General features: G+C 39.2%; 1 long non-coding RNA gene across 1 annotated transcript in view; it reads left to right on the top strand.

The window, feature by feature from the left end:
* Positions 1-11,855, top strand: part of LOC136790341 (uncharacterized) — a 63,962-nt gene extending 52,107 nt beyond the window's left edge. The window contains exons 4-5 of the long non-coding RNA XR_010830088.1: positions 2,167-2,334; positions 8,201-11,855. This is a non-coding gene — a long non-coding RNA (uncharacterized lncRNA). The remainder of the gene's footprint in view (positions 1-2,166; positions 2,335-8,200) is intronic.
* Positions 11,856-25,171: the final 13,316 nt, after the last annotated feature.

Here is a 25,171-nt window from a genome sequence, read left to right as displayed (position 1 = left end):
CCAAATAATCTGGCAAAATACTATTAAAAGGTGTGGTGTTATGACTTTAAACCTACTAACCAGGGATGTTTGTCTGGGCATGAAAACTATGTCACAGAAAAGAAGTAAATTGAAGTGTCTGGCAGGTAATGGAAATTATTTAAGTCTTGTATATATTGGGAATAAATACTCCAAGCATGAAAAACTTGTTCAGCAAAATTCAGTTTGCTGGGGAATCTAGTCAAAAATGCTTCCAATAGAAGTGAAAGCTGATAAGAAAAGCCACACGAGATAAATTGCTATGATGTTAGAAAAACAACATAATCAATATGTGTGATTGCTGGAGTACTAATTGTTGAAAAACTAAACACTAGCATACTACAGATGTTGGAAGAAACAAAAAGAAATTCTGCATAATTTTAATCTAATGTAGGCAGACATGAATTCTATTCTCCCACAGCTTTAAGATAACACTGGCATTACTTTTTTTTTTTTTTTTTTTTGACCAATAGTTCCTATAGTTACCATGTTCATTATAAATGTTCTGGAGCTTCAGTGCACAATGCATGAAATTGCTTGGTGGCCCTTCCACATTGCTGCTGCTGGTGTGGGGCATTTCCACAATGCAGGCCAACATGGAGACTTCTGCTAAGCAAACAAACCTTTATTATAATTTGTATTTTTATTTTTCAATCTGTTTTTTTTGAGCATATCTGGGATTCACACTGTGCCAATGAAGGGGAAAAATACCTTTTGTAAGACTTTCAAAAAGCTTTGTCTATTCAGTAGTGCTGAAGCTATTGTTTAATACAAGTCCCCAAGTCAGTACAATCAATAAGCCACAGAAATTCCCTTTTAGTAGATTCCCTTTAAGTAGAGCTGAGATCAGTATTTGCACTCAAGTGTTGAATCTAGTCTTCCAGCTATCTAGAAGGTAACATACTTTTGCAGCTAAAACTCCCTGAGAAATTTATCTTTGACTGATGTGATGAAACTGTCTGCCCAGGGGAGGAAGCAAAAGTGCAGGAGACCAAACTGCCCTGGGAAATAAATTTGGATTTACTTCACAGTATATCAAAGTGACCCCAGTTGTCTCTATGCTCAAGCCTTTTTTAATTGGCTCTCCTTTAAAAAAGGTGTCCTGATATACAGACAAAAATCTTTATGAAAGGTACTAGAGTAGTTACTTCCATATAGACCGGGGGACCTGGGATGGGAGAGTCTCAGTGACTTGACTATCTTTAGTTACTTAAAGCAGCCTAATTTTACAACTCTTAGGCCATACAAAAGCTCTTAATGGGTGTATAGATTCATGTGGTCTTATTACACAAAGATAAATTGCTTTGCTTCCATCCTAAACTGTCTGTTCTGCAGTGCACTACCTGTAAATTAACAATAAATAGAAGAGACGTGGTAGAATTGTGTTTCTGCAAGAGAAATTGATCTGATAAGATTTAAGTTCTGTGCCAGAGGCTTTAGTAGGTCTTTCAGTTGAAGGTAAGATTAACTTCTTCCCTAAAGCTCCGAGATCTTGGCTTGTACTTTTTTTAAAGATGCATAAAGGATAGATATCCTTGCCTTTCAGCTCCTGGATCAGATCATGTTCATTTAGCTTGATGATATCATGGCCATAAATTTCAAAGCTAAAAATAGGCTTGACTTTTTCTTTCTCTCTTAATTCTCTGAAATAGATAATGATTCAGTGCTACCTTGTGGCCTTTCAAGTCTAGGTCACTGCATGTTAAGTGAACATATTGATTTGGAGACTCTTACAGTTTGAGGTTTTTAAAAAGTTAGATTTTCATATCTTTTATTTAAAGCCACAGGTGAATTTATTCCTTTACTGCATAGCATACATGTGCCAACTGTGGAGCATAAAACCCAGATTCTGTTTTTTCACTTCAAATAATTATATCCCAAATCTTTAATTTTTACAGAACTTCTTCATAATATGTAATGCCATTAGAGCTTGCTTTCACGTGTACTACCATGTATCTTGCATAATTAAGGAAAAGTGACACCAGATTTGTGCCACCACAGAAAAGATCAAAGAATGACCATCAGCTCTTGCCTATATGACTGTAATATTAATTGCTACTAAATGACTGTATCAGCATCTTGGTTTAAAATTAATGTTATGAAAGGCTATTTTGAAAGAATAAACCACATCAGAAGATTTCTTTTTAGATGTCTAAGACGGAGTCCAATAGCAGAGCATTCAGACTTCAAAGACCGAGCAAAACACATGAAGTCATCAAGAGGTTGAAGTCTGTGGGAGATGTCCCTCACATCAAGATTTCCTTGCCAATTTCTCTAGTACATGGAGTAATTCCCAAGACATCCTGTCACCCTCAGGTAATGGCTATTGTATACCACTGACATTCCTGTGATCCAGAAGACACTTCTAGGAAGCTAAGAAATTCAAACTCTAACAATATTTTGTTTTTCCTGTATGTGCAATAAGGAAAAACTTGGGTTTGGTCAAAGGCTTAGCATAAACTCTGTGCTAGATTAAACAGGAGCTGAGGGTCACACGCAGAAGTTTTGTATTATCACAAAGAATCACACAATGATTTTGCTTCTCAGCAGTGAAAAGTGTATTAGAAGAGCAGCGTAAGCATAATACAACCAGTGACTGTTTTGACTGTGGTCTAAGTCAGCAAGGAAAGGAGTGTGCTGAGTGTATTTTGCTGACTGTTTTATGTGTGCTCAGTCCTTTTAGTGATTCTGCTCATGCAAAAGTGAAGAGTTTGGACCTTATTTTTAAATAACTTTAGCATTCATATCACAGTGTCTAGGCTGTGTGTAATATCCAAAATGGCATGTCTCTCAATTACAATATGGGTTGCCTATTAGTTTCCTACGTTTCTTGGGCTTTGAATTGCCCCACTGTTAATAGAGGAGTGACTCTGTTCCTATGGCTACAAGGTGTTTATGAAGGCATTTTAACTCCTTATAGAGCATTGAACAAGTTATAAATACTGTGAGAAGACCAAAAGGAAATTGTTCATCTGAAAATCAGACACTGGGTATGAACAAAATTCTGACATTAAGCTGAGCACTGAATAAAGCAGGGGCCTGGGGTATGGAGAGGAACTTGGAGGGAAGGAGAATAGAATGAGGCTGTCACAGAGAGCATGGTCATGAAAGAACTGCATTGAACCCAGTGCACGTGTTTTATCTTACCTTACTTCCGTGATAGGATTCTGCATTTAAAAATCTCTCTTTCCCCTTCTCATGAGCATAAACCAAGAAAGAATAAAAACAAGAAAACATAAAGACTAGTTTCTATCACACACGATGCTTGGTATTTTCAGGCTGTGCCACCAGCAAGTGTTAGATGGGAACAAACAGCTTGAACAGATGATTTGTGTGCCATTTGTTACATGTAGCAAATATATGAGCAGTTAGTAATGGACTTTTCAGGGAGCTGACAGTCATTTCCAGCAGGCAGTACTGATAATCTCCGTAATTAAACCAGTCACCATGATGTAATGCACACACAAATAATTTTTATAATAATTTTGTCTCTTCTACTTTCTGCATCACCCATGTCCTTTGCTTTCAAATTATTGATGAACATCTTAGTATTGCTTTTGATGAGCATCTTAGTATTTGCAGTTGTGTACAGCACGTGAATGCTTCTTTTCTTTTTGGTAGTTTATGAATCAATTTTCAAGCTATAACTAAAGCAAAAAGAGTGCCTGGGCATTCTGGGACAGTTCACTAATAAGCACAATTCAGAGAAACTGGTGAAGTCTTGTAAGCATAGGTATTATTTAATTCGATTTCAATTGATATTGTAAATGCAGTCCTGCTAAAACTGTTGTATTGTCTGTCTCTTAGCAAAACTTGACAAGGATCTCTTTCTGAATACATGTTAATCTCAGTGAATTAATAAAATTTTGAGTATGGTAGAAACCACCTCAAAACAAGTCTAAGCAACTCAGAAATGAGCCGTCTCGACAGCATCTGCAGGGTAGATCTGTAACCTTCCAATTTCAAGTGCAAAAGAGTCTGTCTTCTTTACTAGATCACACAGAACAAAACAAGATCATGAGCCCACATTGCAAAACTGTCCTCAGAAAAAAAAGGAAAAAAAAGGAAAGAAAGAAAAGGAAAAAAAAAAAAAGCTCAGTAAATGCTAAATTCATAAACAGAACTAAAAAATAATCAAAGAAGCCCAACTCTGTTACCTTCCTTGGTTGGACCTGGGGTCTATATATATCCATTTGATATTCACCCTAAAATTAAATACCAGCTCCTTCGGTGTATTGTTTACAGATTAGCATATTGCAGTTGTGGGAAAACAGTCACTACAACATTTGCACTGGATGAAAATAACTCATTTGCTTAAAAGTTGCATTTATCTTAGTTGCCTGCTGTGTGTGTCTCCACCTTCTAGCTGCCAGAAGATTGTAGTCAATTATGTAACTGCTACAGTATGGAAAAATACAGTTAGGAGAGGCACTTCTGACAAGCTGGATATAGCTCTGCCCCATTTACTGAGGAATGCAGCCAAGCAGAGGAACAAAGAAACAAAACAAAAAAATGCTTGAAGCATCCTGTGCATCTTTTCAAAGCTCAGCGTATCATATGTCAGCATGATCAGCATGATTTTCCCTGCAGTGACAAGCCTAATTCTTTACTTGATACAAAGGAATATAGGAGACAGACAAATAGTTCATTCTGATACTCAGCTCTCCATCACTGCAAGAGCACAGGGTGCTGTCAAAGGCCACTTTCACTTTGAAAAAGTCCCATAGACAAAATCTAAAGGAAACTATTAGTGAAAGGTTTCTATTTGGAGAAATCCATGAACAAACTAAAAAAAGATGGCAACTCCTTCATCCTGCATCCTGTCTCTTTCCTCTGTATTACTCCTTTTCCCTTATCTCTCCCTAAGCAGCCACCCATCCCTGTACTACTTAATCTTTTTTGGTTTGCTTTGTTTGTTTGTTTTTTTGTTATTTTTTCCAGGCACAGGGATCTATGTTGGAGGTTACTCCCAGCAAAACTTAACTTGTGGCTCAAGGCACGACCAGTGGTATCTCACATATCTCTTAATTAAGAATTATCACTGCCCAGGCAAGTAACATTGTTTCAATCCAGGCATAAACTAGTGAAAACTTTTTTTTCCAGACTTTTTATCCTAATTACAGGTTACTGTGCTAGGTAGTTTCTCTTGTAGCAAAATCAAATTGAAAATCCCTGCACAGAAGATTTCCTGTTCAGATCATATTCACTTTTGTTTGTCACTTTACATATTCATTTTTATCCCTTGATTCATTTTCCCTGAGCCATGAATTTGCGGAATGTACATGTAAATGTAATCTCTTAAATTTTACAGTTGGATAAAGTGAGAGTTAGTCACCTCCTACTCAGAGCACAGCTAACGACCCTGTGGGAGGAGGATCGGGAGAAGTTTAAGGAATTTCCCAAAGCCATGATGTCTATAGGATATCAGGGCAGAACTTTTGCTTAAGAGGTAATTAAAGCAGATGAAATGGCCTCCTGCCATGCAGACTAGTTCACCATCAGAGGAGTCTGGAATATAAAGGGGAAGATACCCAAAGCATTTCTGTGACTCCTACAAGCAATTAGATGAGCGGGTACTGCAGGAACACCCCTTTCTCACACCAAAACCCTCTATTCAAGAGGAATTGTCGGTGAAGTGATGCACTGCTGCTATAATGGACAGCAATTTTTAACACAGAAAGAATGAGCCAAAGCAGGATGTCTCACTGACATCCTTTGTGCTGCACATGTGGCACCAAAGGCCAGTGAGCTGCAATTAAAAAAGCTCTCAGACCTCTGCATTTCTGGAATCAAAGGTACCTCTCATTATGTACCAGGATACCGCTTCTGATCTGCAAATTATTACAGAGGATGAGTGTAGTGTGCTTGCATCAGGGTAGGATGATTCCAGGATTAGTTTCATTATAAGAGTCCTTTTAAGCCTTGATCTTGGTAAACCGTAGTGCTTTGTTGCTGGCGCTCTTCAAGCCAACAGGCTTACTTGTTAGATGACCCATCCTCAAAATGAAAAGGAAAATTGGACTAAATTTGCATGTGGGAGATTTTAAGGTCCAGTTTCTGAAAGGAGATTGGTGCCTTTTAATTCTCTTGACTGTCATAGGAACACAACACTTTTCAGCATTTCGTGTGGCTTGGCCCTACGTAGTCAAGTATTTAGATAGAAGTATGTTATGTTTACAAAACTCCTGTTACCTTCTGCTGAAATAAGCACGACAGGCAGTCAAGCGTTGTTTTAAAAATATAATATAAAATTAGTTTTTATTTGACATGAAGACAGACTTATATTTCTCATTCTTCTGTGCTTGGTGCTTTTCCTCCTTCTTTTGTCAGTGACAATACACTCTTTACTGTTCTGGAAGATGATTATAAAAATGACCCTTTTTTCTATAAACTTCCCTACCGAAGTACTTGTAAAATACCATGCATTATGACATTTACACAGCAATAGAGAAATTAAATAAATTCCTTCCCTGCTTCAAACAAAAAATTCTAATAAAACATCAAAGTCATCATTTAAAAAAAGAACAAAACACTTTCCTAATGTAGGAAAGCAATTTTAAAATGAAATGAAGCCTAGCTACAAAAGCTACTCTCAGCTGTGGAGCAATTGTAGTACATCATAACCTTCTGCCCTGCCACTTCGTCCTTTAAAATTTTTGGATTACCAGTTTGGCATCACCTGATTAAAGAAAAACAAGTGAAACAAAGCAAAGCAAAGCAACAACAACAACCCAACTGGTCAGGCAGGAAGCAGGTTATGTGTGAAGTCTGTGTGGTATTACCAAAATAAACATGCCAGAAACCAAGTACAGGCAAAGGGGATTGGGGTAGGGAAAGTAGAAAAAGACAGTTTTGCAGCCAAGCCAGGAAGGGACAGTGCACAGTGTCACCAGGGCAGGACTGCTCCAAGTGATTGACTGGTTCAGTAAGACCATTACCCACTCCTTGGCCAGGAGAGCAGAGAGAGACATCTTGTACAGCATCTTCAACCACAGGGACACGGAGACTTTGCTTGACACAGGCAGCTTCTCCTCGTTCCAGCAAGTGACTCAGAAAGATCTCCATCCGCTTAGAAACATCTCTAGCTTTAATCTTGAGCTTCGAGTGGTCAATCAGTGTCAAGGACCACACTCAGCAGCCTGCTTGTGGGTGAGAGTACAAATCATTCTTTTTGCTTGTGTAAATCAATCACAAATGCCAAACTGACTGTTGCATTTCACCTCTTTTATTTTCCCTGACCTATTTTGCCTAACTGTATATGTGACTCAGACTTCCAGCTTTGCCACCTGAGGTTTTTCCAGAGCTCTGCTGATTTGCCTGTTTGTCCAGATGAGACATCAAACTGTGAAATAGGTAAAATTAAAGCAGTCAATGTCAAAATTGGGGAAGCGAACTGTGCAAAAGCTTTGGGCGCTGAGAAGGAAGTGCTATCTGAGGGCACCTTCATCCACCACCTATTTTGGCCATGTGGCTTGCTGTTTGATACCTTTCACAAAAGGGAGGTTATATGCTGTGAGTTAATTGCTTGCAGGTAACATTTCCATTCCTCCTTAGCCTGTGAACAACTCAAGTTACCAGGCAAGGCAAGGAGTATGGCACAGTAAGGAGTGTGGCATACTACAGCATTTTGACACAGATTGCTTCCTCTCAATGCAAGAGGTGTCTGGAACACCCTTCCTGGACGCACCTCTCCATCCAAGTCACATGTCCTTGGATTTGCAGGGATTGTCAGCCAAGAAGACATGGCACTGTACAATGGAAGCAAATTCAAACCCTGTAGATTGTCAAAAGAGTCTTCCCAGATAAAAGACTAAAGGAAGAACTTAGAACAGGAAGGGGCTGATATAAACGATAAACCAGCAGAGAGCAGTGTGAAAGTGATAAGTACTTTTCTTATAAGCTCAGTGAACATACGTACTGGTAGGCAAAAACCTCGTAGCTAGCAGCAACATTTGATGGATGGTACAGACAACATACTTACCACATCTCTGTACATAATCCAGAAGCCAGTGTCATAGAATCATAGAATGGCACCAGAGTCATAACACTAAAACTATGGGTGTTTTGGCAAGGAAAACACAATCCAGAAACATAAGGATTACAGACTGTTAAAGAGGATTTAGTGATCTTTTTGCAAGTAGCCTTTACTGAAGCTTGCTTCTGGGTCTTACTTGATTAACAGGTACAGCTTGGGAAGATCCACTCAGTGAGATTTAATCCCAGCAAGATTCATGGTTCCTAGTGGCTCAGCAGTGGGAAGTTACAGCTGCTAAGGACTTTGCGAGATCCAACAAGTCAGTTGGAACTGACGTCCCAGGAAATGACAAGGTATGGTTTAACCATTAGATATTAGCTAAGGTCCTCAAAGGAGAGACACATTTCCTTTAGCACTGACACACTCTTTAAGTGCCTGTAGCATGGACTAGATAAGCAAAGAGGGGAAGCATATGGCAGCCATGGCTGGGCAAAAGTCAGTAAGGCACTTCTGAGTTGTTTTTTAATTAAAGTTATGAAGCATGCTAACAGAAAGAGTCTCCTGGGCACAGGAAAGCAGCACTAATTCACTGAAAGCCTAGCAGAATTAAAAAAATAAAATAAAAAATGTACTGAAACAAATGCCATCCTAAGCTTCCAAGTGTTAAATAGGCTGATGGACTGGGTACTTTCCCTCCCCTTGAAGCCCATCTGTTTCACTCCACTTGGCCTTCGTTGTCTGTATTAGCTCAGGAGCCAGCAGAGCCCTCCGCCAGGCTCTATGTGTAATTCCAGCTACAAGTAGGAAAAAATAAAGAGTTCAGAGACTTATTTCAAAAGATGATTTTTTTTTTTTTTTCATGGCAACAGGTAAAAAAAAGTGTACTCTATGGTCTAATTATGCAACAGAATGGGTAGATAAAGAACAGTGCAATACAGATGTGACATTGGCAGTCGTGTTACACTGGTATATGTAAATTCTGACTGTGAATACAGAAAGAAAAAAAAGCAAATGTAAAAAAAAAAAGAAAAAAGAAAGGTAGATACAGAGTGCAGATTATATGAAAAAAATGCTAACAAGGAAATAACCTATTTTGACACAGTTTTGCCTTAGCTAAGTTCTGCATTTCAAGTAGTGTTTGGAAATTTGTGGGCAGACATTTCCACATGAACATGGGTTCAGGGTCAGAGGGGTATGGTCAGAGTGCCAGTCCTCTCATTATTATAGTTGAGGCTATAAAATAGCTCAAACTATAAATGACATTTGGATATGATTGTAACACCGTGTCTCAACTTTAGTAAGATAAAATGCATATTTGTTGGCAGTTTTGTACCCAGGTTGTTTTTCCTGGCACTCTGACCATGGAAGCCCCAGATCTCTGTCTTGTTCGTCTGATATTTTCTGATCCCACAACTGCCAATCGGGCTTAACACAAAGTTGACATGAGCTGCCCATAGTTATCACTTCTATATGCTAACCTAATAACTGTAGTCTTAGAATTATCAAGTCCTATCATTATATTTACAAGCTCCTCTTTCTTGAACAATGTACAACACCCAGGCATCATGGAACAGCTGGGATAAAAGACAGGCCTACCCTGAGGAAGGTTCCTTTGCCTCAGGCTCTCTGACCCAGCAAGCCATGTCCCTCAGCTCTGCCTGGGAGTGAGCTTGAGTGCATGGTAGAAGGAAGGGAAGAAAGTAATGCCATGTTTCAGCTGTGCAGGCTGGGTACACCATATTCACCCTACTTCTACCTGCAGTGAAAAAATGGGAGAATGGATTAGATTTGGTGCCAGACCAGAGTGTGGGGGAGAAGATGTAGCACTTGCACATCTCTCACTTTCCTCTCTTCCTCCCCTCACTCCTGGCTTCCATTTATTCCCACTTTCTCACTGTCATTACTACCTGATCCTCCTGCTGAGTAGGCAGCAGCAGGAATTACAGACTTTTCAACGTATATACCTCCTCTTGATACCCACCTCATGGGTGCACAGCGTACGCCTTCTTGCTCCACTCTGGCTATGGCCCTACCACTTGTTTGCCCAGGGGAAAGCAGCAGGCTTTCAATGTGCAAGAGATGAATACCCAAGAGGGATCTGGCCCACGGTACAGGAAACATCTTAGCTGGCATGCCTTGCTGCAGCCTAAGCTGTCCCATGGGTAAGCTCTGTCTGAATCAAGTTCAAGAAGTATTCAAAAACTGTCAACCTGCCATTGAGACAGCATGATGTATGTCCCTGGAGTCAGGCTTTAGCAGACAAGCAGAATCAGCCTGAAAGTAGAAACCACAATCCCAGAGCAATAGCCAGCAGTTAATTAGGATTTCACTAAGAATGAAGTTGGCAGGGACAGAGAGGCATATTGCTAAAAACGTCTTGGCAGGTAGCAGGAGAAAAGGCAAAAACCTGCCTGACTCAGCTCTCTTTGGCCATATTAAGGTAGCAGGAGGCCCTACAGCATGCATTTGCTGAAATCACCCTCTGTGGGTCTCCCTTTGGTATGTAGTAAATTCCTATCAGTGAATTCTGCGCTGAATCCTGCTCAGTCCTGGAAAAAAAATGATGAAGGAGAAAGAACCATTCTTCCCGTCAAGGAAATTTTTGTCTTAAAGCAAATACATACAGAGTGCAGCAACTAGTAGGTGCAGCACGCTGAACCTATCTTAATTCGTCTGCAAGGCCCCTCGTCCCTCAATAGAGTGAGCAGTATCTTACAGTTTACTAGTCAGTGAACTTCAGAAGCATTCAACTCCTGCATCCAGGTCATTGATAACGACATTGAGCAGAACCAATGCTAGAACTGAGCCCTGGGGAACACTGCTAGTGACTGGCCACCAGCCAGATGTATGCCCATACAAGCCCATGTTACCTGCCATCCAAAAAATTACGGGGAAATAAAATAAAATTTTATCAGTGTAACAAAGTGGAATCCTTATATAAAATTGCATTTGATAAACAAGTTCTTGGACAAAGGTTGGTCAAAAAATTAGGGATGACCAAAGTCTTGATTTTTCAGTCTAGAGCCAAAACCAGTTTTGTGTGTCAATGACTTTATGTAAGTTTGGGATTGTTGTATGTTTCCTTTTGCAGCTATGAGAGGCAGCATAATTAAGTCCATCTACCTATTTATTTTGGTAATTATCTGTACTATGTTTATAACATTTTCATCATAGCTGTTGTGACACCACAGATGGCAAAGCTCTGCATATTGGCTGTGGAATCAGACTGAGAAAACCTCAGGGCTTTAACTGATGTTTTTAAAATCCCTTGTGAAGTACTGCAGACACCTATTACCTCATATATGCATTGCTACTGATCATTACATGTGGACAATTTTATATTGCAAAAACACATAACAAGGCTGTAGTATATCAATCCCATTTTTCTCAAAGCTCAAAAATTTTGAACAGTCTGCCTCAAAAAGTCCTATTTCACCTGTAATAGTTTCAAGTCTTAGCTATAATATGCTGAGCTCAGATTGAAATTAGGAAACAGTAACCCTGTGAAAAGAAGGGCTGCAATTCTCTGCCTATTATTAGTACATCAACACTTCATTGTAATGTCCAGAGTCTTCAAACATAAGACAAATGAACATGATTCTGCAAAACAAGCAGGAGGAAAAAAATATATATATTTATATTCCTATGTGTTTTGTTGATTAAAGGACATGCATTTAATTGATACGGGAATGAATTTGAATGGGCAGGAAAGGCAAAAGTTTAAAGTACCATATTGCTATAGTTGAAAGCCTGGTGTCCAAGAGCCATTGTCCCTTGTAAAGGTAGAGACTGATGGTTCCTAGCACAGACCACAAGATACCATGTGAAAATTGAAAGTCATCATGCAACTAGCTGCAAATTCCAATCTGTAGGTCAGAACCGAGGCACAATGTGTACGAGAGTGTGAGAGACATTTAAATTGGTGTTGCATCTCATTTGTAGATAAAATCTTCACTTTCCAGTGACATTTCTCTTGCTGAAAGCCATTCTGTACTCTGAGAGTTCATGATTTTTTTTAAATGTAAATGTCTGAGGCTGCTGGAAGGCAGTGGTACACTAAGTTACACTGTGTGACAGGCAGAAACCAAGCCATTCTAAGAAAACCCACTGATCTGAGAGGCGAGGAGAGAATAAACGGAAGAGAAACAAAGCAATAGAGTGAACACATTTATGAGCATTGTTTTTAAAATGTAAAGCTAAAATAATATTTCATAATAATTTATCACACATGCTTAGTATGCATTTACCACACTAAATTTAAGAAACAGAGGCAAGTCATATATAAGGACTGTGCTTATTTTATAGGAGAAAGAAAATTGGGTAAAGAGGAGTAAAAAGTTTCATCCTGCAGTGGAAAATGAACATTCGAGACCACCGGGGCTACTTACTGCGTTGGGACTGCTCAAAGCCTTGTTATGCTGTTTAAATTCATGAGTGACTGAAAACACAGCTGGATATCAGGTATTCCTGTGTTCTCATGGGAGACCTAATGTATTATTTCATTAAAACAGCCATTTTTAACTGCTTAAAGATTTTCTGGTTTTCCATGTCTAGCTGATAAAATATATTTTTTCTCTTTATCACTCTTGGTCATTCTCTTAGACCAACAGTAATATTACTCTTGTTTTAAAACATGTAGTACTGGAAACACCTGAAATAATCAGAGTGAGAAACATGAGAACACTAAAAATCAGGGGAAATTGTAACTTCATGGCAATTTACAGGAAAAGAAATTCATTAGGTGAAGTTAAACTATATCTCCCTGAAAATCACAAGATTTATTGCAGCAGGTTAAAGTTGTTCCAAAGAATGGTCACTGTTACCAGACTGCAATATATAACTGTCATATCGCAGATTGCTGCAGATCTCCTGCAACTGGCCACTTCCAAGCCCCATGCTGGGGCAAGGTATAGGTAGCTACCACGCTCCTGAGAGCAGAAAGCTGGATGAATGTGCAGGATTTGAAGATCCTTATGTAGTTTTGCTTGTCTCTTGAAAGAATAAAAATATATTTTTATTTATATATTTTATATATTTATATATTTTATTTATATATTTATTTATATGTATATTACATAGAATTTTAATAATACTATGCTGTTATTTTTATGTTCTGTATTTAAAGGGCTTTATGCCATCTCCTACTGTATTTCAAAATCAATTTGCTCCTTTGCTTACACAAGTTCCAGCTCTAACACTGGAAATGCTATAAAGGAAGACTAAGGGGAAGGAATCATGGTTGTTGTTCCCTACTTGGTTCTTATAAACTAGATCTTAATACTTCAGTTTATTTATTTATTTATTCATGTATTTATTCACCAGTGCCTCTGGAAATAAAACTAACTACAGGGGGAAAAAATCCCCTGAATCTCAAATCTATTTACAGACCCAGCTGGGCACGACAAGCAAATGTAATGCTGATGGTCACAAAATTACAACAGATATTAATGAGCATAGAACACATTTCAGAAAGTGAAGAGCTTCCCACCACTAGGAATTACCAGAATACTTTTGTAATTTTTGATTTTGAATTTTGAATTTGATTTTTTTTTTTGAATTTTTGGTAAGAGTGAGACTAACCCTTGCAGGTTATTTATGAACTCAAACTTGATAGAATGCGTGTGGCAGCTAACTGAAAGGTATTGCAAGCTTTTAAACTTGATTTCACTAAATGCAATTGAGGACTAAGAGATATCAGATTCATGCAATCATGTTTTCCCTATCTAACAATTCTTATTAATAAATCTCAGGGACCATTTTAAAATTTGGTATTTGCTGGTCCTCCCTTTTTCTTTCTCTTTTTTTTTTTCCCCATTACTTATTTCCATCACACATCTGCTTGTATCCACCTAGCAATTCCGCTTTATTATGGTGCTATGCAAATTCTGTTCAGGGAATATGAGCTGGGCCTAGCGAATCCAACCAGTGAGGAATTCCTTCTGTCTGGTGAAAGCTACTTGAAGACAGAATCTGACCACTAAAAGCACTAGTTCCAAAAATTTCTTAATATAAAATGCAATCTTTAAGGTACATGGGTGGACTCATTGGGTGAGCAATGTTTATGTTACCTATATTTATTTGCTTGCTCTGACATGTAGATTGGTTACCAACTCTGTCTCCAAATTATTTTTGCAAAAGTAGAGCAGCATATCTTGACCCATATTATGAATTAAACTCTTGAAAGAACTATATAGCAATTCCTTCTTAGCAGATAACAAAATAGAAAGGAGCATCAGAAATTTACTATAAATGGAAATTGTTACTTCAAAGATTATTCTACAAATTTAAAGTACTAAGAGGACTTGAGCTGTTCTTTTCTGTAAAATATTAGAAATAATTACTTTCCCTACCCATACAGTTGATATTTCTTTTGTTAGCTGATGAACAGTCTTTATTGTGGTTGATATATTATCCCTTAAAAGTTCTTTAACCTACATCCCAGTAATAATTAAACTGGTATTGCTCTGAACAATGCAATGTAAAATAAAGTTTATAGTTAAAGAATCTGAACACATTTTGGCTGTCAAACTGTCAGCATGCATTAATACCTGGTTTGAACCTGACTGAGCAGGAGAGTCCTTTTACCATAATAAATAAATAAATGATACAGTTTTGGTGGGTGTAAGACAGTTTTTCCTTGAAGCAAGATAGCATTTGTCAGTGTCATGCTAAAAGAAAGTAGGGTGACTGTTTTGTTCCTAGAAACCTTTGATCTCTTGCTTCACTGATCATGCCAGGTAGCTTGAACTCCTGAGACATGTGGGCATGCACAGAATAGCATCTCTGCAGGGAAAGTCTCCATTGCTATACTGCAAAGCAAGGTTTACATTTTCTGTAATTGCATGATTCTTCCTGTTCTTCTTGCCCATACTGTCACAGAGCATGAAGGGACAATAGCCTACCAGATTCCTATAACATGTCTCCTGTGAGGAGGCAGCCATCCCCTGATTGCCAGTCTGGGATTCCTAGAACTGCAATCTTTCAGCAGCATTTGAGCTGACACAGTGCAATGCACATGGCAGATTTTACCCAGTTTTGTAATCTCTGTACTGTTTAAATGACTTACAATAATGTTAGCTCTTGCGCTAGTAATGCTGTTTCTCTGTGGGAACATTTAGGGAATACTGTAAATCCTTCAGTAATTTTATGGGCAAGACTATATAATACACTTATTTTGGGCTTCAGCTCACAGTATCATATGATTATATCAGAATCCAGATATGGTAAGCTTCTTGCCTTTACAAATAGCTTTAAAGGAAGAAGAAACTCTTTAAAATATGAAATTGATGCAATGTGATATGCCTGGGAGTGTGAAATGTGCCCTAAAGAGTGTGAACTCCAGAATACATTTTCATTTGGTATTTATCCCTGAAGCCAGGATCCCAGTGAAGCTAGTGACAACCAGGCATGCAAAAACAATGAAAATTCAGGAACAGATAACTGTGGCAAGCCCTGCCAACTCACTAAGTCAATGTGCCCTGCAAATTAAAGGAACTATTACAGGTTCTCCTGCTACTCTTGCCTCCTTTCTTAAATTAAAAAGTTCCTGTTTTCCATTGCTACTTCCACTGAGTGTGTAGGACTATGACAAAAGGTCACTGAGTATGGAGCAATGGAAGTCTTGTTGGCAATAATTATGGGCTCTGAATACTCTTTTTCTAGCCATCCATGGGCTACAAATGCTGTCTCATAAGGAGATGCAAAAAATCAACCTAATGCAGCGTAGTGTTGAAAGTTCATGAATGTTGCACAGCTTGATAAACTACTACTTTTCTGTTTAAGGAGCCCTGGAAGTACACATGGGGATAAGGGAAAGAGCTGAATCCGTCAGGAAGCTGTGATTAACGATTACGTAGTTAGAGCCAGAAGCAGAAAATAGCTGTAACTCTGCAGAAAACTAGAATTAATAGAGCCTATTGATTGCTTTGAGCCATAATGTTATCAGCCTGCTTTACTCTCAGTTTATAGAAATTTCCATTTCCATCTTTTAAACTCATTTGTGTGCTGTAACTGGAGGCATCATCTGGCCTTTTGATATTTGTTACTATTTTCATCTGTTATCATTTAAGTGGTTTTGCCATTAATGAAGGCTTTTAGATTTCTTTCCTCTTTGGGCAAAGCTGTTTTAATTGCTTGGCTGCTAATGAGCTAACAGTAGTTGGTTTGAACATTTGTGATCTGATAGTGTATTCTCAAGGGACTAAAAATATGCCCATTACTGATTTACTAGAATAACCATGACATTTAACTGACTGAGGTCTTTATCTCATGCTGAACTTAATGTGACCTTTAGTATCCTATTGGCTAGCAGAATAAAGAAAATCTTAACAAGGAGTGAAAAGAAAATGAAATTGAAAAAAGTAGTCATGATAAAGCATCTCGACTTACAAATATGAACAGAATTAAATGTATATGTTTGTGCATTTCTATTTATTTTTACTTCTTTCTCATTAGCCCTATTTTTATGGTTACTATTTCTGAAGAAAAGAAGCTGGAAGAAGAGAAAGATGGTCAGAACTTCATTTTAAGTAATGAAGGAAATACATTGACAGAGAGTAAATGTAAAAAGAAGCAAAACAGCAACACGGGCCTTACCCTGATTCTCTGCTGCAGCTCCGATTGGAGCTGTTGAAGCTGCTCATCTCCTCCTCCCCCTCAATGTTACGGCCTCTCCAAGATCCGTGGGCATAACCAAGCATGCAGATTTGCGCTGTGTTAGCTGAGGTACTTGGCTTTACTGAATCATTCAGTGTGTTGCCCTGCCAACAGCTGAGGTCAGAAATACTGCAGGGGCAGTAGCATCCATCCGAGGACGGATGATAGCTGCTGATAGCAATCCCAATAGCCCAGCTCAGCTGCCAGGAGAGCACTTCTGACCAGCTAATTTTGTGTAAATCCAATGACACTAGATTTTTTACTACTGTATCTCAGAGGAGATGGTGACTCATAAAAACTGTAAAAAAGGGAGAAACAGTGCGTCGGTTTGGAAGAACAGGAAAAGAAGAACACCCTGGAGGTGTTCAAGAACAAAAATGGCTTTAAACTAAAAGAGAGTAGGTTTAGATCAGATATTTGGAAGAAATTCTTTATTATGAGGTTAGTGAGGTACTGGAACAGAGAATCTGTGGATGCCCCATCCCTGGAGGTTTTCAAAGTCAGGTTGGATGGGGTTTGAGGAACTTGTTCTGGTGAGAGATGTCCCTGCCCATGGCAGGGGGGCTGAAACTAGACGAACATTAAGGTCCCTTCCAACCGAAACAATTCCATGATTCTATTTTATGAAAAGTTAGGAGAAAAAAATGAAAGGGAGACACTGGCTGTTGCTCTGCACAAACCATCTGTATCTGTTTATCAGTGGGGCAACAAAGATCATAGAATCATAGAATGACAGAATATCCCGAGTTGGAAGGGACCCACAAGGATCATCAAGTCCAACTCTGGCACCGCACAGGTCTGCCCAAAAGTTTACACCATGTGACTAAGTGCACAGTCCAATCGCTTCTTAAATTCAGACAGGCTTGGTGCAGTGACTACGTCGCTGAGGAGCCTGTTCCAGTGTGCGACCACGCTCTTGGTGAAGAACCTCTTCCTGATGTCCAGACTGAACTTCCCCTGTCTCAGCTTAACACCGTTCCCGCAGGTCCTATCACTAGTGATAACAGAGAATAGGTCACTGCCTCTCCACTCCCCCTCGCGAGGAAGTTGTAGACTGCGATGAGGTCCCCCCTCAGCCTCCTCTTCTCCAGGCTGAACAGGCCCAGTGACCTCAGCCGCTCCTCATATGTCTTCCCCTCTAGGCCCTTCATCATCTTCGTCGCCCTCCTCTGGACACTCTCCAACAGTTTAATGTCCTTCTTGTACTGTGGTGCCCAGAACTGCACACAGTACTCGAGGTGAGGCCGCACCAGCGCAGAGTAGAGCGGGACAATCACTTCCCTCGACCGACTAGCAATGCCGTGCTTGATGCATCCCAGGACACGGTTGGCCCTCCTGGCTGCCAGGGCACACTGCTGGCTCATATTCAACTTGCTGTCAACCACAACCCCCAGATTCCTCTCTGCAGGGCTGCTCTCCAGAGTCTCGTCACCCAGTCTGTACGTATAGCCAGGGTTGCCCCGTCCCAGGTGCAGGACCCGGCACTTGCCTTTGTTAAACTTCATGTGGTTGGTGATCACCCAGCTCTCCAATCTGTCCAGATCTCTCTGCAAGGCCTTTCCACCCTCATCCGAGTCCACAACTCCTCCAAGTTTGGTGTCGTTGGCAAATTTGCTCAGAACACCTTCTAGTCCTACATCCAAATCATTTATAAAAACATTGGAGAGGACTGGCCCTAAAATGGAGCCTTGAGGGACCCCAGTAGTGACCATCCGCCAGCCAGATGTGGCCCCATTTACCACAACCCTTTGAGTCCTGCCCGTCAGCCAATTGCTCACCCATCGTATGATGTTTTTGTTTAGCTGTACGCTGGACATTTTGTCCAGTAGGATCCTATGGGAAACCGTGTCAAAAGCTTTGCTGAAGTCCAAGAAGATCACATCAGCTGGTTTCCCTTGATCAACTAGATGGGTGATCTTATCATAAACAGAAATCAAATTTGTTAGGCAGGACCTACCCCTCATGAACCCATGCTGGCTGGGACCAGTGACTGCATTGTCCCCCAGGTGCGCTTCAATAACTTCAAGGATCATCCTCTCCATAATTTTACCAGGCACTGACATGAGACTGACAGGCCTGTAATTGCTAGGGTCTTCTTTCTTACTCTTCTTGAAAATTGGCACAATATTTGCCAGCTTCCAGTCTAATGGGACCTCTCCAGATTCCCAAGATTGTTGAAAAATAATTGAGAGAGGTCCTGCAATGATGTCAGCCAGCTCTTAAAGCACCCTGGGATGAATCCCATCCGGACCCGTGGACTTGTATGGATCCAGGTGGAGCAGCAAATCCTGCACACGTTCAGGGTCGGTTGGGAATTTGTCATTCCCACCGTCATGGTCCTCCAGCTCAGGGTACCCTGGGTCGTGAAGCCCATCATCAGTGTTGAAGACAGAGGCGAAGAAGGTGTTAAACGTCTCTGCTTTGCCTATGTCATTGTCTGTGAGGAGACCCTCCCCATCTGTGGGATGCAGTTGGCCTTCTGGGCTGCAAGAGCGCACTGCTGGCTCATGTCAAGCTTTTCGTCCATCAGAACCCCCAAGTCCTTCTCTGCAGGAAGTAAAAATACTTGATTTTTCAAGGCTAATTGTTTTAGTCCTACCCAAAAGAAAAGTCTGTGGTTTCATCGTAATCAAAATAGAAAGTAACAATGATTGTGAGGTCAAACTGAACAGCTTTGTAATCCGATATTATTATTTCATTAGATTTTCATATACTTTCACACCATCTTAAATAGTTAACTTGATTTTGAAATATGACCTTATTTTAATATGAAAAAAAGGTACTTCTCTTTATGAAATATTACATTAAAACAATCTTTTTCACATATTAGGGGATTTTTCTATATTTGAGGCTGAAACTTACTGATTAAATTCACGTATGAATTTGCAAGGAGTTCCAGGTGATTCCAAATTGCATAATCAGCAAATGATTTATTTGCATGGAAAGCTTTGGCTACTTTTATATTTTATTCTCTCCATTTGCAACTTTAAACAAAATTGTATATACTACAGTATCATGTATCCCATTACTTGACTGCATATGAAAGTAGAATATTGTAATTAATGCACAGAGAATGAATCAAATACACAAATAAATCTTTTGAGAGTAATTCACACTTCTTCCTCTCTAAACTACATAAAATCAGACTTTCAAACTGTTTTTTTCTCACTTACTTACTGACATATCCGTCATGCTGTTTCCATACTATTAAACTGATGTAAACTAGAATCTAACCTGGTAATTTGCAGTAATCCTCTTTTCAATATCAATCTTCTTAAAAGCAGAGCTGTGTTGTGTGAGACCTCTTTTGCTGTCGTTATTTATATCTGTAAGGGCTAGAGTGTTATTTCTGAATATGCCTCATATTGCATTCATCTTTGGATAACTTCTACGTATAACATCTTAGTAAGAAGATTATGACCAAAACATCAGGGAGAAGGGGGGACTGCACAGGGTGTAAATCTGATATGAAATCATGATCAGCTATGTATGAATCACTCTTTCAAAAGACAAATGCAAATACTTAATGATCTAACCACATGCCTCAAGGAAATTTACATGGCAGTGAGGTACTCGTAATAATTTAATAATGCCTATGCAATGTTAATGTGCTACCTAGCAAACCTAAGAAAAATCATTCATCAGTCAGAGAGAATTTCTCCTAGCTTCATTTTTTTTCCTGTTGCCTTCCTCTATACTTCAAAATGAATAATCATTCAACCTTTACTTTATAAAACTACCTTTTTGTTGTTGTTGGCAGAGGAACTATTATTTAACACACACAATTTTAGAGATAGATTGAACAGTACAAATATGAACTGGGCTGCATTTCACCAAGAGCAATAAGACTAGAGAAAGAGGGGCAAAAAGCTAAGAGTGTCAAAACGCGTAGGCCAAGAGAAAGGCAATTTCAGCATGGCAAAAATGAAAAACATTTATTAAGAACTCACTACTAACTGTACATACTGGCAGGATTAAAAAATGCTACCAACTATAACAAGGAGAAAAAAACCAGCTTATTACTTTACAATACTGTGTAAACTTGGAATTTTCCTAAGAAATGCTCTTGTATTAGAGCTTGTACAGTTATACAAATGATCTCAAAGGTTATGAAATCTACAATATTACAACATATTATTTTGTTTTAACATAGCAACTGCTCTGGGAGAGGCCAAGTAGTAAGAAATCAGGCTAGCCAGATTCTGTAGTCCTGTAGTCTCAAAACATCATGTAGGGGGGTATAAGAAAGAATAATTTATAGAATTTTGTTAGAATTGTTAGATTTTTTTTTCCTATAGAAAAGGATCTCAAAGTTGTAATGGCTTTCTAACAGTAATTTATTGTAAAAGAAGTACAACATAAAGATAGTAACAACTTTAAAATGATACCAATGATATCAGAAACTATTTCTCTAATTAGGTTATTTATTTCATTTTATCTTACTGTGTGAAGCACATGGAGGTGTCCAGTGTCCTAGCAAGCAGAACAGCATATTAATGAAAGATAAGAGATTAAACAAGCAAACAAACAAACATCGCTATCCTGAGACCAATATAAAGCACATTACATACTCTTGTAATTAGTGCTTTTTCTTCAGTGCTTTGGTAACTGCAGCAGACAGGCAGAATGCATATTTATGTAAACACAGCATTGCTGGAAAGTAGTTTAAAACGTATCTAACGTGTTAGCTGAGACAAAGTGACCCATAACAACCTAACAGAACAGTGGGGTTCTGTGCACCGTCTTTCTCTTTGATATGTTCCTAATTGGACAGTTCTGATTTCATAGTTGGTGAAAAACCAAAGTCCTTTGCAGCAATGGAGAAGGCCTGAGCATTCAGCACACATTTTTCTTTCTACAGATCATTTTCTAACCAAGTGAGTGAGTGTTGACTTCCTCGAGACATGTTAAGTGCAGGGGAAGGTGATTATGTGGCTCCCTCTACTGCAGCATGCTAGGTGGTGTTGCTGGTCCCTGCCACGTTCTCTGCCTTGGCTATGAGAAAAAAGAAACAGTCCTTTTAAATAAAAACAAACCAACCCCAAATATTACTCCAATAAATCTGTCTCAGTAAGGAACAGCTTTATGACTTGCTGAAGTCATGAAGATGTACTTCATTTCAGGTAGCAGAGCTGGCAGAAAGTCAAAGCATTCCACCCAAAGAGGTTCAGATGCAGTTGGAGACTTATAGCTCCTTTTAATGCATGGAGGTGCTGGTGAGGCTGTGAGACATGGGGTGTTCCCTCAAAAGGGCTCCAGATGCTGTCCAGCTGCAGATACACTCTCACCTTTCTATAGGTTCCTTTTCCGCCTGCTCACATTGATTTCTTGCCTCCTTTTTCAACCACTTTTCTTTTTCTCTCCCGTGCCCCTTATCCTTATACTCTCCTGTTGTCTTTTTCTCCCCTCATTGTTTTAGGCTATTTTTTCATTTTCTATCTTGTTTGTTTCACCACTTCTTTATAAGGCAAACTACTTTGTTCTGACAGCCCCAAAAGAAGCTGTTTCAGCTTCTTGATGCTGCAGATATTACAGTGCACCCACACCATGAAAAAAAAAAAAAAGAAAAAGAAGAAAAAAAAAAGAGTTAACCACCTTCTACCATCCACAGAAGCATGGGAGGAAATGTGCTGCGGACCAAGGAACAGATTTGTGTTTCTACATGCAACCAGTCTCAGTGTGGTTTGACAACAGTGTGACCTGTCATCCCTGGGCTACACCAAGCTGGTCTGCTTTTCAATTAATCAAGTAGAAACAAATTAGTGATGACTCAGGACTACATTCAGAACTAATGGAGAAATTGCTTGAATGGCAATTGGCAGTTATTATAGGCAGACTTCTTTGAAATCAATGTAAACACAGCTATTTTGTAGCCATCTGGATTCACTATTGTGCTTGTGCAGGGGGGGTCTCTTCACCTCTGGTCTGCCAGCAGCAGAGTTAACAGAGTATGCTGTGTAAAGGGCTACTCGTATCTTTGCAAAGTCAGTGAATGCCTGCGATGTGAGTTCATGTCTAACTTTGCGGTGAAATTAATTGGCACTGAAGCTTTTGCTTGATCTGCTCAGCCTGAGGCAGATGAGGAAGGCAGTGTCCAGCTGATAGATCGCTATTGTCACCCACTGTGTCATCTTCAGCTATTGTGTCATCTTCAACCACTCCAGCAAGATCCAATAAAGATGTAAAGCTATTGCCTTAGCCTCTCCCCACCTACTGATAGATGCTTTCTCCTCCTCAGTGGACAGTTAATGAAAATGGGCAATCCTCCACATACTACCGAAAAGATGATCACTTCTGGAAAGACAACTTTCTGAGCTGAACATCATGAGTTTGCGTGCATGTGCATAATGGTCCATTAGTGGAGGACTTGTTAGTGTTAGGTCAGAGGTTGGACTAGGTGATCTTGGAAGTCTCTTCCAACCTAGATGATTCTGTGATTCTGTGATATGCATGGCCACACACGCTAGATGCACTCTAGTGAGGATGCAGAACCGTCCTGTTGAGTACCATTATCTGCACAATTGCAAGTTCCGTGTTTCTGTTTGTTTGTTCTGTAAAATTCACAATACATGATACTTTCCATGAAACCCATTTCCAAATCTCCAGCATTACATGAATTTTTAAGCTTATTAGAAAGGAAGGCATGTGCTTAGCTTTTATCTTTCCAGAGAAACAGTTGAAAATTAGGCCACCTGGAGCTTCAAAAATCACCAGGCAAATTTAGAAGTTCATTACATTTGAAAAACTTGCTATTTTTTTAATGTCTGAGGATGCCAATATAGCACAAGTCCTATCCTGCTGTCAGCTTACAGATTTCTTAAATTAGATGCTAAAGGAGTTCAGCAGTCCTCACCAAAAGAAAAAAAAAAAAAAGGCACAAAAAACTTGGGGCCATCTGTTTCCATGAATTTCTTCTAAAATTATGAATCTCTGTGGCAAGTGCTGCCCAGCTGTAATTGGCTAAGAGGTGAGTAAGCTAACACTTGAGGGAAGAAAAAAAAGACAGTGAATATAAACTTTACCCAGAAAATGAGCAGAATATAATTAAGATATTTAACCATTTTTCCAATAAAAAGTGTTTCAAACTAATTAAGCACATTTTCCATTCATACAGAAATAAATGTGTTTAGAAAGTGCATCAGTTGGATGAGCTAGAAAGCAGGACTTTCTCTGAGATCCTCCATTAAGATTTAAGGAAGAATGTGGGAGGTGATAGTGGATGCTTTAAGACAAGACAAAATTATTTAGGTGTAATTCTATTAGTAAAAAGCTGCTCTGTATTATTATTAATACAGGATATTCAAGACATATGGTAATAGATAAGGTAAGCAGTGATGTGGGAGTCCTCCATGTTGAAGTTGCCTTCCTGAAACTATGAAGAATGGAGAATGTGTCAAACAGAAGACCATTACATGTGAAGCAAAACAAAGAAAAAATAGCAATGCAAAGGTAGTGTGTAAAATGAGACCTTGTCTCCTGGTAACCTCGAGGAAAAATCAGATTTAGTGATAGAGATTACACCTTAAATTATGCATGAGTGAATGTCACAGCTATAAACTTTGACTTCTGAGGTTCGGGCAGCACTGATAGAAGACCTGCCATGCAGCCAGTCTAACCTCCCAACCGCTCAGTGTCACATCTGTGAAAATGCCAGTGCCTACAGAACACAGACATTGAAACACAGAACACTGTGAAACACAATGCACGTGTCATTGCAGAACAGATCACCTCAATCCATGTCACCTCATCCTTGTCTTGATCTACACCTCCTGACATTCAACAAGTAAACAAATTTTGGAAGGCATTTGCCAGATTTAGCATCAAGGAAAAAAATGGAACTTGCTTAAACCTATCCATCTAGCTTAAACCTATATTCCCTGCTTGACTGCTGTAGAGATGTCATGCTACTTAATTAACAGACCATTCTCATGATCTGTCTTTGCAAATCAAAGCTATTTTCCACAGGTCTGATTTAAACAGGGATTGATTCAGGGAAATCCAATGCCCTGTGCTACCCAGGTTAGGCTGTTTGGTCGCAGGTTTTTTGTTTTGTTTTGGTTGTTTGCTTGTTTTTAGATGTAGACATTTATTATTTGTAACTTGAAATTGTTAAGCTATATCATAAAAAAACTCACGTGTTCATACTATTTATAGACTCATAATAAAACAGATGGCAGGAAGCAAGATAACTGAGTGGCCACTGCAATTTTAAAAACCAGGAACATCTTGAACCCAAAGAAATCAGCAGAAGACTGTTCTTGATGGTTCAGTCATCTTCAGACATGGCCTGTTTCTCTTTTGTTTCCGGCTTATTTCTTTTACTTTTTTTTTTCTTTTTCTTTTTTTTTGCACATTTTGTTATTATTTAGGGGTCTATAGTATATCACATGAGAAACAGATCTGAACTGGAGATGCAGTCTGTTCAAGTTTTTGGTTGGTTTCATGGGTTACATTTAGACTATTCCAGCAGCTCTGATCTCGCTTCAGACCTACATCTAAATGAAGGCATAATGCAAACAAAAT

The sequence above is a fragment of the Anser cygnoides genome, chromosome 3 (genome assembly GCF_040182565.1).
Source record: "Anser cygnoides isolate HZ-2024a breed goose chromosome 3, Taihu_goose_T2T_genome, whole genome shotgun sequence".
NCBI classification, from domain to species: Eukaryota; Metazoa; Chordata; class Aves; order Anseriformes; family Anatidae; genus Anser; species Anser cygnoides.
Note: the sequence above shows the minus strand (reverse complement) of the source record. Positions and strands in the feature narration are given on the sequence as shown.